We start from the raw sequence: 12,651 nt of genomic DNA, 5'->3' as shown, positions 1-12,651 counted from the left end.
ATGACACTATTTTTCTGTTTCCTTCTCTGCAGTTTTATCTTTAGGACCTGAGCCTGTTCTCAGTAATTCAGAGCAAGGCCTGTGACACCCTGCTGCCTGGGTGAGAGTCCTGCCTGGCCTCTTCTTCACTGCTTGACTTGGGGCAAAATTTTAAACCTTTCTCTGCCTCTCCTTTTCTCATCTGAAAAATAGGCTTATTAATAATACCTACCTCACATGTTCATTTTGAGGATTAAATTTAGTGAAATGAGGTGAAAGAATATTGTATAACCCAGCCCACGAAATGTGCTGAGTAAATGTTATATATTAAAAAGCTGATTATTATTAATCATTATATGAGAATTTTTAGGTTGTTTATCCTGAGTCAGGTCCATATAAATTCTTCAAATTCTAAATCAGAATTAAAGCCTCAAAAAAATAAATCAAAGTCTAATATTGTTTTCATACAAAAGGCACTGTTTGTTTTTAAATATTAATGTCAAGGGTAGTAGTGAACATATACCGTTTTCGCCATAAAAACACAACAGTTACAAACACAAGCTTCTTCTTGGCCTTGGCAAGTCAGTCTTTAAGAATGTTTTTAGAATATGTGTCTTAAATGTCTTCATCGTTGGCCTCATGCTCTCAGAGTTTATGATTGTCTAACAAACAGCAAGGTAATATTGATGGCTTGGGACCTGAAGATTCAGAAGAAGCGCAGTGGAGAGAGACTGTGAAGAAAAAAGATAAATACCACCCCAAAGTCTTCCTTAATGTTGCTTTAAAAGGGAGGAAGATAAATAATAAGCAGGTCAATTTTTAACAAATATATTCTGCCTTTTAATACATTGGATGTTGATTCTGCATGGAGTCACCCTGCAGAAGAGCCACTGTTAAAACAAGACAAGGCAACATCCTGAGAAGCTCAGAGTCCACCGGCAGGGAAAACTCACACCTACACACATACATCTGCACACCCACACATAACCAACAATCACTTAATGATATAACAAGTGCTTTTATGGTGCCATAAACGTTGGGTGTTGGGTGAAAAGACAATGACTGAGCATATATTTATTCAGTGTGGCAGCTAAGGGGGTGAGCTAGAGACCCACACAGTTAGCTCTCACATACCTAACGTTGAGTCAGAAATGCAGAGGGATAGACACATATACATAGATTCATATCTACAGATAAATTAAAAACACAGCACTGGGCATTGTCCTGGATACATGTGTTGTATGTGAATGTTTTAAAAAGTGGACTAGAGAGATGCAAACATATTTATGTTCTGGCCTTGGAGTGGGGTTGGCAAGGAGATTATACCTATGCTTTATTTTTTTTTAATTAAAAAGAAATAGCAGATGTGAAAAAATTATATCAGCGGTCCATTCTGAGTAGCAGGAACCCAGACATTTGTTCTACTAACCCCTGTTTTTCTGATCGCTAAGTTCCATACAACAAGAACAAAAAATTGGGGACCACAGTTAGTTGAAAAGCAGCTTCTCATTTGTCCAGATACTTGGCGACATTGTCTGCTGCAGAAGCAGATGCTACAGTTTGTGTGGACATCTCTTTCATCTGTTTATACCTGTGGGAAGTGTCCCCAACATAATCGCACTTGACACAGTCTAGACAGCCCCATAGCGTCATGCTCCGAGGCACAGCCTGTGGTTTCACCACCGGGCACGGCTGGAGCTTTTATTTAAGACCTATCCTAGAAAATATCCTCGGAGACCCAGCTGGACCCTCTTGAGCACAAATTTTCTAAATTGTTTAAGATTCAAATTTGTCATTTTGTCATTTACTCAGGCTGAGAATCCAAAACTCCTGAGTCCTGTCCACAGAAAAGTGGGTCTTTGGGATCCACAAGGGTTGTCCCATGCCTCTAGTGTGTTACTATAATCCTTGGGCTAAAGGATTCTCTGAAACCATCTCCCCTTTGGAATGAGATTTTATCTAAATCCATTTGCATTTATTCAAAATCAGAGACAGCTCTGAAACCAGACCCTCTTTAAACATAGAAAGAAGAGCAGATTAAGCAAATGTTGGGGAAAGTTTAAAAAAAAAAAAAAAAAAAGCACTTCTATTTATTTTCTTGTGTTTCCTTTCTTCCAGATCTGCAGTTTCCCTCCCATTGGCCGTCCTGCGTGGGTGCCAAGTTCCACACGTGATTTCATGGATCAGAAGGTCAGATATCGGGCCTGACTCGGGTGTTGGCAGCCTCGTGATCTCTCAGGTTAATTGTCACTTTTCAGTGTTATGGGAATGATCTAATTTGTGGCTTTGCTGCTGTTGATCTTTAACATAGTTTTGAATTCTGTATGTATTCAGAAAAATGGGCTAAAATAATAATAATAATAATAATTGGAGTAAAGGAATGCTACAGATTCACTGGGGGAAGAAGAGCACTGATAAGATGGGGAGAGAACGGAGCCCTTTTTTCGCTTGTTATGTGGGAAAACTGTGCCCGATGAAGATCCGACAGCCTTCCCCAGTCTCTCTTTTGCGTGTTAAAAGGCCTGAGAATTACATCAGCCTGTGGTTGGAGCACGGGAGATAGGACACAAGCACCCGTGCCGTGAGGATCCCCTGTCCAGGCAGACAAGCCCCCTGAATGCTTGTCCTTCCCAGGTGTTTACGTTATAACAGCTTCAGTTTGTCTCTGCAATGAAGGTTGTGTCAGCACTTCCCTTGCTGTGTTTAGTATCTCTAGTAGTTTAAGAGTTACCCATGAAGAAAAGTGGCTTTCTGGCTGTAAGGTGACATTCCGGCGGGGCCAGCGTCTGGTGGAGTCTATAGAAATGCTCGCTGGCTGTGGGAGCCGGGTCTTTTGAATGCTGTCTTTGTGCCTCCCCTGGCCCAGGGCCCCTGGCCTATTGTCTGGGTGCCTCAGTTAGGGGTGGCGCTATCTGATGGTAACCAGTACTAATATTACAGCGCTCAGTGCCCAGGCCCTCCCTGGGGGCCCCCAGTCTGGCTGCCTCTGTCTCCCAGCCTTCTCTCCAGAGGGCCAGTCACGGCTCTCATATCAGAAAACACTATTTGTAATTTATAGGATGTTCAGGGAAAGGGATCAGTAAGGATTGTCTAGACCTGTGGTTCTCTAACTTTTTTTTTTTTTTTTTTACAAAGAATCCTTTTCCCAAATGAAATCTTTCAGTGAACTCCTATTTGTAAGACATGGAAAAGTACAGCTGTTTTGTATACAGATGGGAAGGGTGCTGCAGACCCCACTCCAGCTTCCTCTGCACCCACCCCCAGTCTAGGTGACTTGTCAGGTCCCTCACACCTCCCAGGCAACCGGCCACTGCTCAGAATACCTGCACACCGTTCTTGCAGGGAGGTCCCCTCAATTCACAGATAAGGAAACTAAGAGGTGATTTTTATATACGCCAAAAACATGAGACACTAGACACTAAAGAGTTCTCGCTGTATTCATTCATTTGTACATAGTTCTAGAAAAGGCACAACTAATCTATGGTGATAAGAATCACAACAGTGGTTCCCTCGGTAAGAGGAGTGGATTAACTGGGAAGAGCCACAGGGGAATTTTCTGGAGGTGATAGAAATGTTGTATAAAAACAGAGGGGAAATAAAGTAAACATACTAGACATCAAATGAATAAAAATACTGATGAACATTCTTATATGCTGAAAATACTGATGACTTTCCTTAATGCTATGTAGGCTATTTATTAAGTAGGATCCAAGGTCACCACACTGAGTTTCAGAAAAGAGGAGACCATGCTGCTTTTCCAACCCTTTTTTTGTTCAGTAACCACCAAAACCAGAGAGGGGAGAAAGACAGGTAATTCCAGACAATGGAACCACTGAATACCTTTTGGGGTCTTCTGTCCTGTAATGTGGCTAACGGATGATATGGGAGTTCTGGGAATGGAAACCTCAAGTATGATACTCGATTCATTCATTACTTGGACATGTAATATTGCCAATACCGGGAAATTCTCCATAATTGTTTAATCCTTTGCTGCCTTATCTGAATGCTTTTTCATGACCTATAAAATGCAAGGTACCTTGTTATATATCTTAGCAGAGTGGAACCTCTGGTGACTGAGGTTGGAAGACAGGCCTCAATGACACCGATAAAATAGGCGACAGCCCGGCCAGGCGTGGCTCAGAGGTTGAGCACTGACCCATGATCCAGGCGATCGGGGTTCGATTCCTGGTCAGGGCACATGCCTGGGTTGCGGGCTCGTTCCCCAGTCGGGGGCGTGCAGGAGGCAGCCGATCAATGACTCTCTCATCATTGATGTTTCTCTCTCTCCCCCTCTCCCTTCCTCTCTCTGAAATCAATAAAAATATATTTTAAAAAATAATAATAAACTACAGGTGGACTTAGTTGTTTTGCTTTTGATATGTGTCAGGTATTCTCAAATGACTGGCCATGGACTTGTACCATTGCAGTAAGGCACTTTGACCCTCTGAAAAGCACTTTCTTCCCTCTGAGAAACTTTGAACCAGCTCTATTTAAATTTTTCTATTTGTGTGTTTTAGAAATCAGGCAGTAATAAGGAAGGTCATTATTTTGTTGAAATGGGTTGAGGACATGGGCCAGGGCAGTAGGACCCAGCAGCCAACTCTGCCTCCTAGAGCCTGATGAGGAAACTGGGGCTGGGAAGACCAAGAAATTTGTTTTTTAAAGGAAATAATGACAGAGCTAGGAAATGCAGAGAGGGTCCCATCGAGCCAGAGCAGGAAGGATTGAAAGCTACTCCAGTGTTCCAGCTTTTAAGGCTGTTATTCCTCTTCAGAAAGGACAAACCGTCTACTCCTTGAGTGATTTCCCATCCAAGAGCCATGGCCTATTTAATTCCCAATGCACATCCACACTGACAAAAATTTAGTTCCCTAATGAAGCTATGGCAAAACTTACGTAAAAAAGAACATTTTCAATAACCAGGACATTTTTAAAATTCACAATTACCGAGCTTTGCCTGCACGTACACGCAAATTTCCTAATCAAATTAAATTCAATTTAGCAAGAGATTTTTATATAACCAATTCACTTTAATGTGCCTAAGAGCAGAAATGAAAGCACACAATGTAAGAGTTTGCAGAATCTGCTTTTTCACAAAACTCACTTTTTTGCAAGTCTGTGTTCATTTGAAAGGAACTGTTTCTTCAAATCTTCAAGAGACAACCTATCCAAATGGAAAGTACCAAGACGCAATTGTGTGTCTTCTCCATTTCGGTGACTTAGGGCAAGTGATTTTCCTGGAGCCAACGTTTTTGAAATATATGTATGTATGTGTTTATTTACTTACTAGGTCAAGTCGTCTTATGAAATGCAACTTGTGTAGTCACATTTCTGCTATTCATATGAGTGAGAGTGAAGGTAAAATGTCAATAATTGAAGCACAGTCTATTGATATTTTTTTCCATTGACTTTTTAAAAAATTTATCTTTATTATTGAAAGTATTACAGATGTAGCCTTTTTCCCCCCATTGATCCTCTCCACCCCGCTCCTCCCCCCAGCCCTGGGCCTTCACCACACTATTGTCTCTGTCCATGGGTTTGCACATATGCATATCAGTTCTTCGGTCAGTCTCTTTCCCCATCCCCTCCTCCCGCCTTTCCCCTTCCCTCTGAGATTTGTGAATCTGTTCCATGCTTCCATGTCTCTGGATCTATTTTGTTTGCCAGTTCATTTTGTTCATTAGATTCCACAGATGAGTGAGATCATGTGAGACTTGTCTTTCTCTGACTGGCTTATTTCGCTTAGCATGATACTGTTCCAGGTCCCTCCATGATATCTCATTTGACCAGTGATCCCACTTCTAGGAATATAACCTAAGAATCCTGAAACGCCAATCAGAAAGAATATATGCACCTCTATGCTCATAGCAGCGCTATTTACAGGAGCTAAGATCTGGCAAGAGCCCACTGACTTTTTTAAATCAGCAACCTGAAGCTTTTCAGCCACTAAACTGCTTAGAAAGGCTGTTAATAAGTGAGAAAATATCCTGATTTGAATTTTATCTCCTTTCCCTCCTCCTAGCTGTTTCCCTATTGGTGCTATTGGGCTCATAACAACTAAAAATCAGGATGAAAGAAAAATAACAGACACTTTCATGTGTAAATTATTTTTCTTGGTTTCCAGACAAGGAAACTGAAAATAAAACAAGCAGTCCTAAAGACAGCACTGTCACTGTGGGCAGGGCTGGGACTTAACTCACATCTTTCTAAGCCCCTGCCTTACGAAGAGCAGCAATGGGTTGAAACTAATCAATATATTACTTTTGCTGGATTGTAAAAATAGCTAAATTTGTGGAGAGAACAAACTCTCTGGCGCCTGCCCATAACAAAAAAACCACACAGTGATAAATACACAAAGGTGTTTGTGTTTTTCTTTCCAGGGCAGCAGGTGGGACTCTGTCTTTCTATATTTCTATTCTTAGCAAGATGATTTTACCCTTAAGTTTATCTCTTGCTCCAAGATAGCTGCTGGAGCTCCAGCCCTCACATATAAGTCCTAGGCAGCAGGAAAGATGGGAGGAGGGTGATAAAGAGGCACCCATTATCAGCTCTGTTTTTCCTCCTTAGGAGAACTTACCAGAATTCCCACGCAACAAATTCTACCTACAATCACAGACTCCTAGTTGCAAAAGAAGCTGGAAAATGTAGCTGGGTGCTTTGCCACCCAGAAGTGAAGTGAGTTTGGGTTATAAAGGAATATCGGCAAGCACCTAGCAGACCTGGGCACAATTAGGCAGCTGTGAGAGGCTCTCCAGGTGCGGAGGGGAATGATCGGGGTGGTGCTTTAGAGGAACTGCTCTTGTAGCCAAATGCATGGTGAATAAAGGGCCCATAAAAGGGAGATCTGAGGACTCCAGCTTGTGGTGATGAGCTTTGTCTTAGTGAGGTAGCATCAGGGACAGGAGAATAGAGATGAGTGTAATAAAGCTTGTGTAGAATGACTTGACCAAAGGACATGTTTTCATTAATTAGCTGTTCAATTCAAAACTATGTTTCAGTAAACACACCACATACACAAATACATGTGCATGTGTGTATGTGTATAAAACATTATACGTGTGTATATATAGTGACGTACACACACATGTATATAAATGACAACGCAGGAAAGACATTAAGCTAAAGTTTTAGGAAAGAGGGTCTGTCTGGATAAGTAACAAAGTTCCATGGTGTTTTTCTGCACAGCAAATCGCCTGGAATTTCAAGACTCAGCCCCTGAGCAATATGTAAATAATACATAAATACATACATACATACAAGACAAACAATGTAAAACTTTCCTTGGGCTCTGTACCACCAACAGCAATGATTTTTCAAACTTTGTCATTGCTAAAAAAAAAACAAAAGAAAACAAAAAAGGAGTTAACTATACATTTTTAATGGGAGGAGAAGGAGGAGTGGTAAAGATAACTAAGAAGTTATCATAAGACAGTCAAGCCAGAGGAGGCTGGAAAGTCAGGATGGGAAGGAACCGGTTTTTCTTTCTTCTTCTAACCTTTCCTCCTCTCTCCTTCCTTCCTTCCTTCCTTCCTTCCTTCCTTCCTTCCTTCCTTCCTTCCTCCCTCCCTCCCTCCCTCCCTCCCTTCCCTTCCCTTCCCTTCCCTTCCCTTCCCTTCCCTTCCCTTCCCTTCCCTCCTCCCTTCCCTCCTCCCTTCCCTCCTCCCTTCCCTTCCCTTCCCTTCCCTTCCCTTCCCTTCCCTTCCCTTCCCTTCCCTTCCCTTCCCTTCCCTTCCCTTCCCTTCCCTTCCCTTCCCTTCCCTTCCCTTCCCTTCCCTTCCCTTCCCTTCCCTTCCCTCCTCCCTTCCCTCTTCCCTTCCCTTCCCTTCCCTTCCCCTCCCTTCCCTCCTCCCTTCCCTTCCCTTCCCTTCCCTCCTCCCTTCCCTCCTCCCTTCCCTTCCCTTCCCTTCCCTTCCCTTCCCTTCCCTTCCCTTCCCTTCCCTTCCCTTCCCTTCCCTTCCCTTCCCTTCCCTTCCCTTCCCTCCTCCCTTCCCTTCCCTTCCCTTCCCTTCCCTTCCCTTCCCTTCCCTTCCCTTCCCTTCCCTCCTCCTTTCCCTTCCCTTCCCTTCCCTTCCCTTCCCCTTCCCCTTCCCCTTCCCTTCCCCTTCCCTTTTTTCCCTTTCCTCTCTCTCCCTCCCTCCTTTCTCCTCCGTCTCCCACACACGCACTTGGCCCTTGTATATGTAGCTCACAGGGTTTGTTAAGCACAACTCTCAAGGTCCTATGTGTTTGAGACCCTTGGCTGCCAGGCAAAAATGATTTTTCATGTTAGCTTTGAAAAGCAGCTAATGTTGAATAAGCCTAACTCGATTTTCTGATCTTAACGCCTCTGCCTGCCTTCTGTAAAGCCAATGGGAGCCCCGCGTCTTCCCTCCAAGTGTTGGCGAGGGGCAGGTTCGGATGGCACGGGCTGCCTGCCAGTGCAGGTGTCTTCTCAGGGAGTCTGCTGGGGCAGGCATTGTAATTTCTGCTGCAACGTCCTAGACAAAGTCTCTCATTAAAAAGTAATTGGCTATACACTTACATAGTAAAAGTGTAAAAACATGCATGGGAAAAACACATGCCAACTGTAAACCGGTGGCTAGCTTGGCAAGAGAAGGGAGGGAGAGGAAAGAGGTAGGGAGATGGGTAATTAGTGTTTTTGCAAAGCTTTATTTCCTATAAAGAGAGATGAAGCAAATCTAAACGGTGGATACGTGGGTGTCTCGGTATTGTTTTTACGGCCTTTGAATGTGTGCAGTATTTCATAATTTACTTTTTAGTTAGGCAGATGCCCTTCATATAAGCAAAGTGATCTGAGCCCTTGAAATTCTTTACTTTACCCATAATAATCTACTTACAAATTATATATATTCCTGTGTCTTTGCGTATGCTACTTCCTCTCCCGCCCACTTCTATCCTTACTGTTCTCGATATACCCTCTTCACCTTCCCGGACTCAGCAGAGGTCTCACATCCTCCAGAAGCCTTGCCTGATCCCCTGCCCCCAGTTCATATCTGGGTTGGGAGGTCCTCCTCCTCTCTCAAAGAACATCAGGCATGTTTGTATCATGGTCTGTGTTACACTTGTGCAAACATCGGTTGGCTTCCCTGACTGCCAGGACTGTCGTGTCTGGCTGAGCGTCAGTACCCCGGTGGGCACCATTTACACACTGTCGACCTGCACAGGTATGGGGGCAGTCCTGCCTCCTTCCCAGCAGAGAGAGACCACCCTTATACCTCTGTGCAAGTCATATACCTATCCTGGTTTAGGTGCTGGAATCAGCACATATTTACATAACAAACACTTGTCTGTTAATGAATGAAAAAGTGAGCCGTCAAGCAAACTGCAGTTTCCTTGATGAAGAATTCTTTAGACAAGTGGTTCTCAAAGGGTGGCCCCTGGACCAGCAACATCTGCATCACCTGGGAACTTGTTCAAGTGCAGATTCTCCGGCCCCATCCCAGGCCTACTAAATCAGAAACTCTGTGGGTGGAACCCAGGAAACTTTAACAAGGCCCCCAGATGATTCTGCTGCACGGTTAACTTCGAGACACACTAGTTTAGACTGATCAAAACTAAAAGCAAAGGTTTTATCTTAACTTGGTTGAGTCTGGAAAGGTGAGGAGGAGTGATCTAGGCCGGCAGAGGAAGCCGCGTATGCAAAGACGCAGAGGCATGTAGGTAGACTGCTATGGATGAAGCAAAGAATTCAGGCTGGAAGGGCAAGACAGACAGTGATCAGGAAGTCTGTCTAGGTGTTTGGGTTTCAGTCTGACAGCAATAGGGAGCCATTTAAAAATTTTAAACAAAGCAGTGATTTGATTCAGTTTTATATTTTAGAAAGGGTCCTGTGTCAATGATGTGACAGATGGGATGGAGGTGAGATTGGCCACTGTGGGCCAAGTAAGCAGCTATTAATTAGTCTAGGTGTGAAATGATGAGGGCTGAAGATGAAGAGATGGTGGTGGTCACTACCTGCGAAACCTTCACTGAAGGGAACAGAATTTGATTCAGGACTAGGAGAATAAACAGCATTTGACTTTTATAGAAGAGGAGGAAGGGAGAGGGAGGTTTAATAGTCCTAAAACCTATTTCCACTATTTAGCAGGGGCTTGTGTATATGTGTTTTCATTGTTGTTGTAGGCAATGGGTGGTTTCATTTGTAGACATTTGCTTATTAATGGCTTAATGCATGTCTGAATAGTTGTTCATTTCTACTTTAAACATTTGATACACTAATATATTTTTGAAGTTGAAGTTCATCAATGAGGAAAATCTAACAAAGATTCAGACTTGTAAGAAAGAGTGCATTTCTTTAGAACTCAGGGGCCAACATCACCATCCAAGCAATGCCTCTCTTCTGCAATGTATTTTACAGACATCTTTTTTTATCTATATATTTTTATTGATTTCAGAGAGAGGAAGGGAGAGAGAGAGAGACAGAAACATCAATGATGAGAGAGAGTCATTGATCGGCTGCTTCCTGCACGCCCCCTACTTGGGATCGAGCCAGAAAGAAACAGGGGCATGTGCCCTGACCTAGAATTGAACCATGACCTCCTGGTTCATGGGTCAATGCTCAACCACTGAGCCATGCCAGCCAGGCTACAGGTATCTTTATTATAGACATCTCATGTTGTAAATGCTCAGTCAGATATCTACCTACCCCCACTCACTTGAGCCAACTGAGCAAAAGGCTGGAATTACTCACCTTCTCACCCCCTAAATGCCAGCACTTAGGAAAGTATTCAGCACATAGTATGTGCCTACCATTCAATGAATATGGTGAAAAATTATCTGCCAGTAGCCAAGAGAGACAAAGAAATAATACATAAAAAGATCATATATAAGCTTCCTTTTGATTTCTATTTAGTCTAGTTGTTTTAGATAGTACCTACACCAAGGAATTTAATATCAGCATCAAATGTATGGTGACAGACACACACCTGGAATTGAAAAACAATCGATATGATGGAAGGATCTGTGAAGTGTTATCTTTGCTCTTAATATAATAATTTTTTTATACTAATCAGATATGGAATGAGAAAGAGAGGTTCCACTTTAAGCAAACCTTATGTGGGAGCATTTGTACTCACAGAACAAATAAACTGAGTAGCAAATATTTATTTAGGAAAATCCTTCCTTGTCTTAAGATTCAAGATAGCTGCTTTATGTAACAAGTTACTGACTCAACTTAGATGTGTTTTGTACCCAGCTTTATCAGAGACCCAGCTGGGGTGTGAAGGGGGCTCATTTGTAGAACTATTTTAGGAATAAAGGAGCTAAATATACATTCGAAAGAACTAGTAGATAGTAACCTTGATCCACAGCAAGATTCTAAAGTGATTTGGTGAAAGACTCTCAGACTTAATTTCTAAATCCCCCTTTTTAGATACTCCTCAACAACTGATACTATGACTTTTGGAGTATTCTAGCAAAGGCCCTAAAGAGTGTCTGCCCTGCTTATGTCAACTATTGGTTTTTGGTCACACAGAATTATAGACTACTGGAGATAGAAGACATCCTGGAGACCATCTCCTTTCCTACTCAAAGTGTAGGTTATGGCCAGTAGCATTGGCACCACCGAACACAAGTACCATATGATTTCACTCACTTGTGGAATTTAATGAAAAAACTGAACTACCAAATAAAGAAATACTCATAGATAGGAAGCAGACAGACCATTCAGGGGGTGGGTTAGGGGTGGGGGATTGAGCAAAAAAGAAAAAAGAGAGAGAACTCATGGGCATGGACAACAATGTGGTGATGGCGCAGAGGAGGGGGGAGGAGATGGGAGAGAGCATAGGGGGATAAATGGTATTAGAAAAAATAAAACAAATAAAATAAAATAATAAAATAAAAACAGAATCTCAGGGCCATCTCTAGATCTAATAAATCACAATCGGCACTTTAACAAGATCCCCGGGTGATTCTTATGCACAGTAAAGTAGAAGGCTGAACCCATCCTCAGTGCCCTTGAGCTCTTCATGGCTGGCTGCCTTGTATGATTGTTGCTGGTGTCAGCCTAAGAACATTTCAAAACAAAACAGCCATCAACAGTTTCTGTCTTGGCTTGGGGAGCAATTGCCATTTTAAAGGGCAAAAATGCTGTGTCCGGGAAACAAAGAGAGAAAACAATCCAAAATATATATATGCTTAGGCACTATGATTGCCTGGGGCCTGAGTTTGTTGGAACAAGTCAACTTGTTAAGGAAAACATGATGAGGACTTTATCAGGGGCCACTTAATGCTCATCAAAATGAATGGCATCATTTTATGGAAATCTTGGACACTAATAGGACTATTTCTAAAAGTTTGTGGTGGAGTAGGAGGTGGAGTGAATGGGAGACAGGTAGGCATGAATGTGGGGCTCATGAGAAAAATGAACTTATGGCTAAATTAACGCATGAGATGCACCTGTACCAACCTGGAACTGACCCACTCAATGGCACCCAGAGGTGCTGGCATTGCCAAGGGTGGCAGGATGTTAGGAAAAGGGATGGAGGTCAAGGGTTTGATCTTTTCTGTAACAGAATAGATGGAGGACTGTGTCATAAAATGAACACAAGTCTGTACCCACACGGTGCTCAGCCACAGAAGGTACAGGCTTCTATAAAAAGAAATATCTTTCAGTAGAATGTTCTAGCTGAATCAAACCTTACTCATAACAATGGAGAAAAATTACAATAATAT

The 12,651-nt window shown here is 42.6% G+C and overlaps 1 protein-coding gene across 5 annotated transcripts in view; it reads left to right on the top strand.

Annotated features, from left to right (window-relative positions):
• THRB (thyroid hormone receptor beta) overlaps nucleotides 1-12,651 on the top strand; it is a gene marked incomplete at its 5' end in the record, with an annotated part of 266,876 nt that overhangs the window by 115,716 nt on the left and 138,509 nt on the right. For 2 of the 5 annotated variants that reach the window (XM_081159548.1, XM_081159547.1), the window contains one exon: nucleotides 2,098-2,218. Of the gene's footprint in view, nucleotides 1-32; nucleotides 101-2,097; nucleotides 2,219-12,651 lie in introns of those variants that run through there. The other 3 variants (XM_081159546.1, XM_081159549.1, XM_081159550.1) reach the window with 2 other exon arrangements.

This window comes from Miniopterus schreibersii (assembly GCF_964146895.1).
Source record: "Miniopterus schreibersii genome assembly, chromosome: 15".
Lineage (NCBI taxonomy): Eukaryota > Metazoa > Chordata > Mammalia > Chiroptera > Miniopteridae > Miniopterus > Miniopterus schreibersii.
This window is presented reverse-complemented; position numbering and strand designations above follow the sequence as displayed.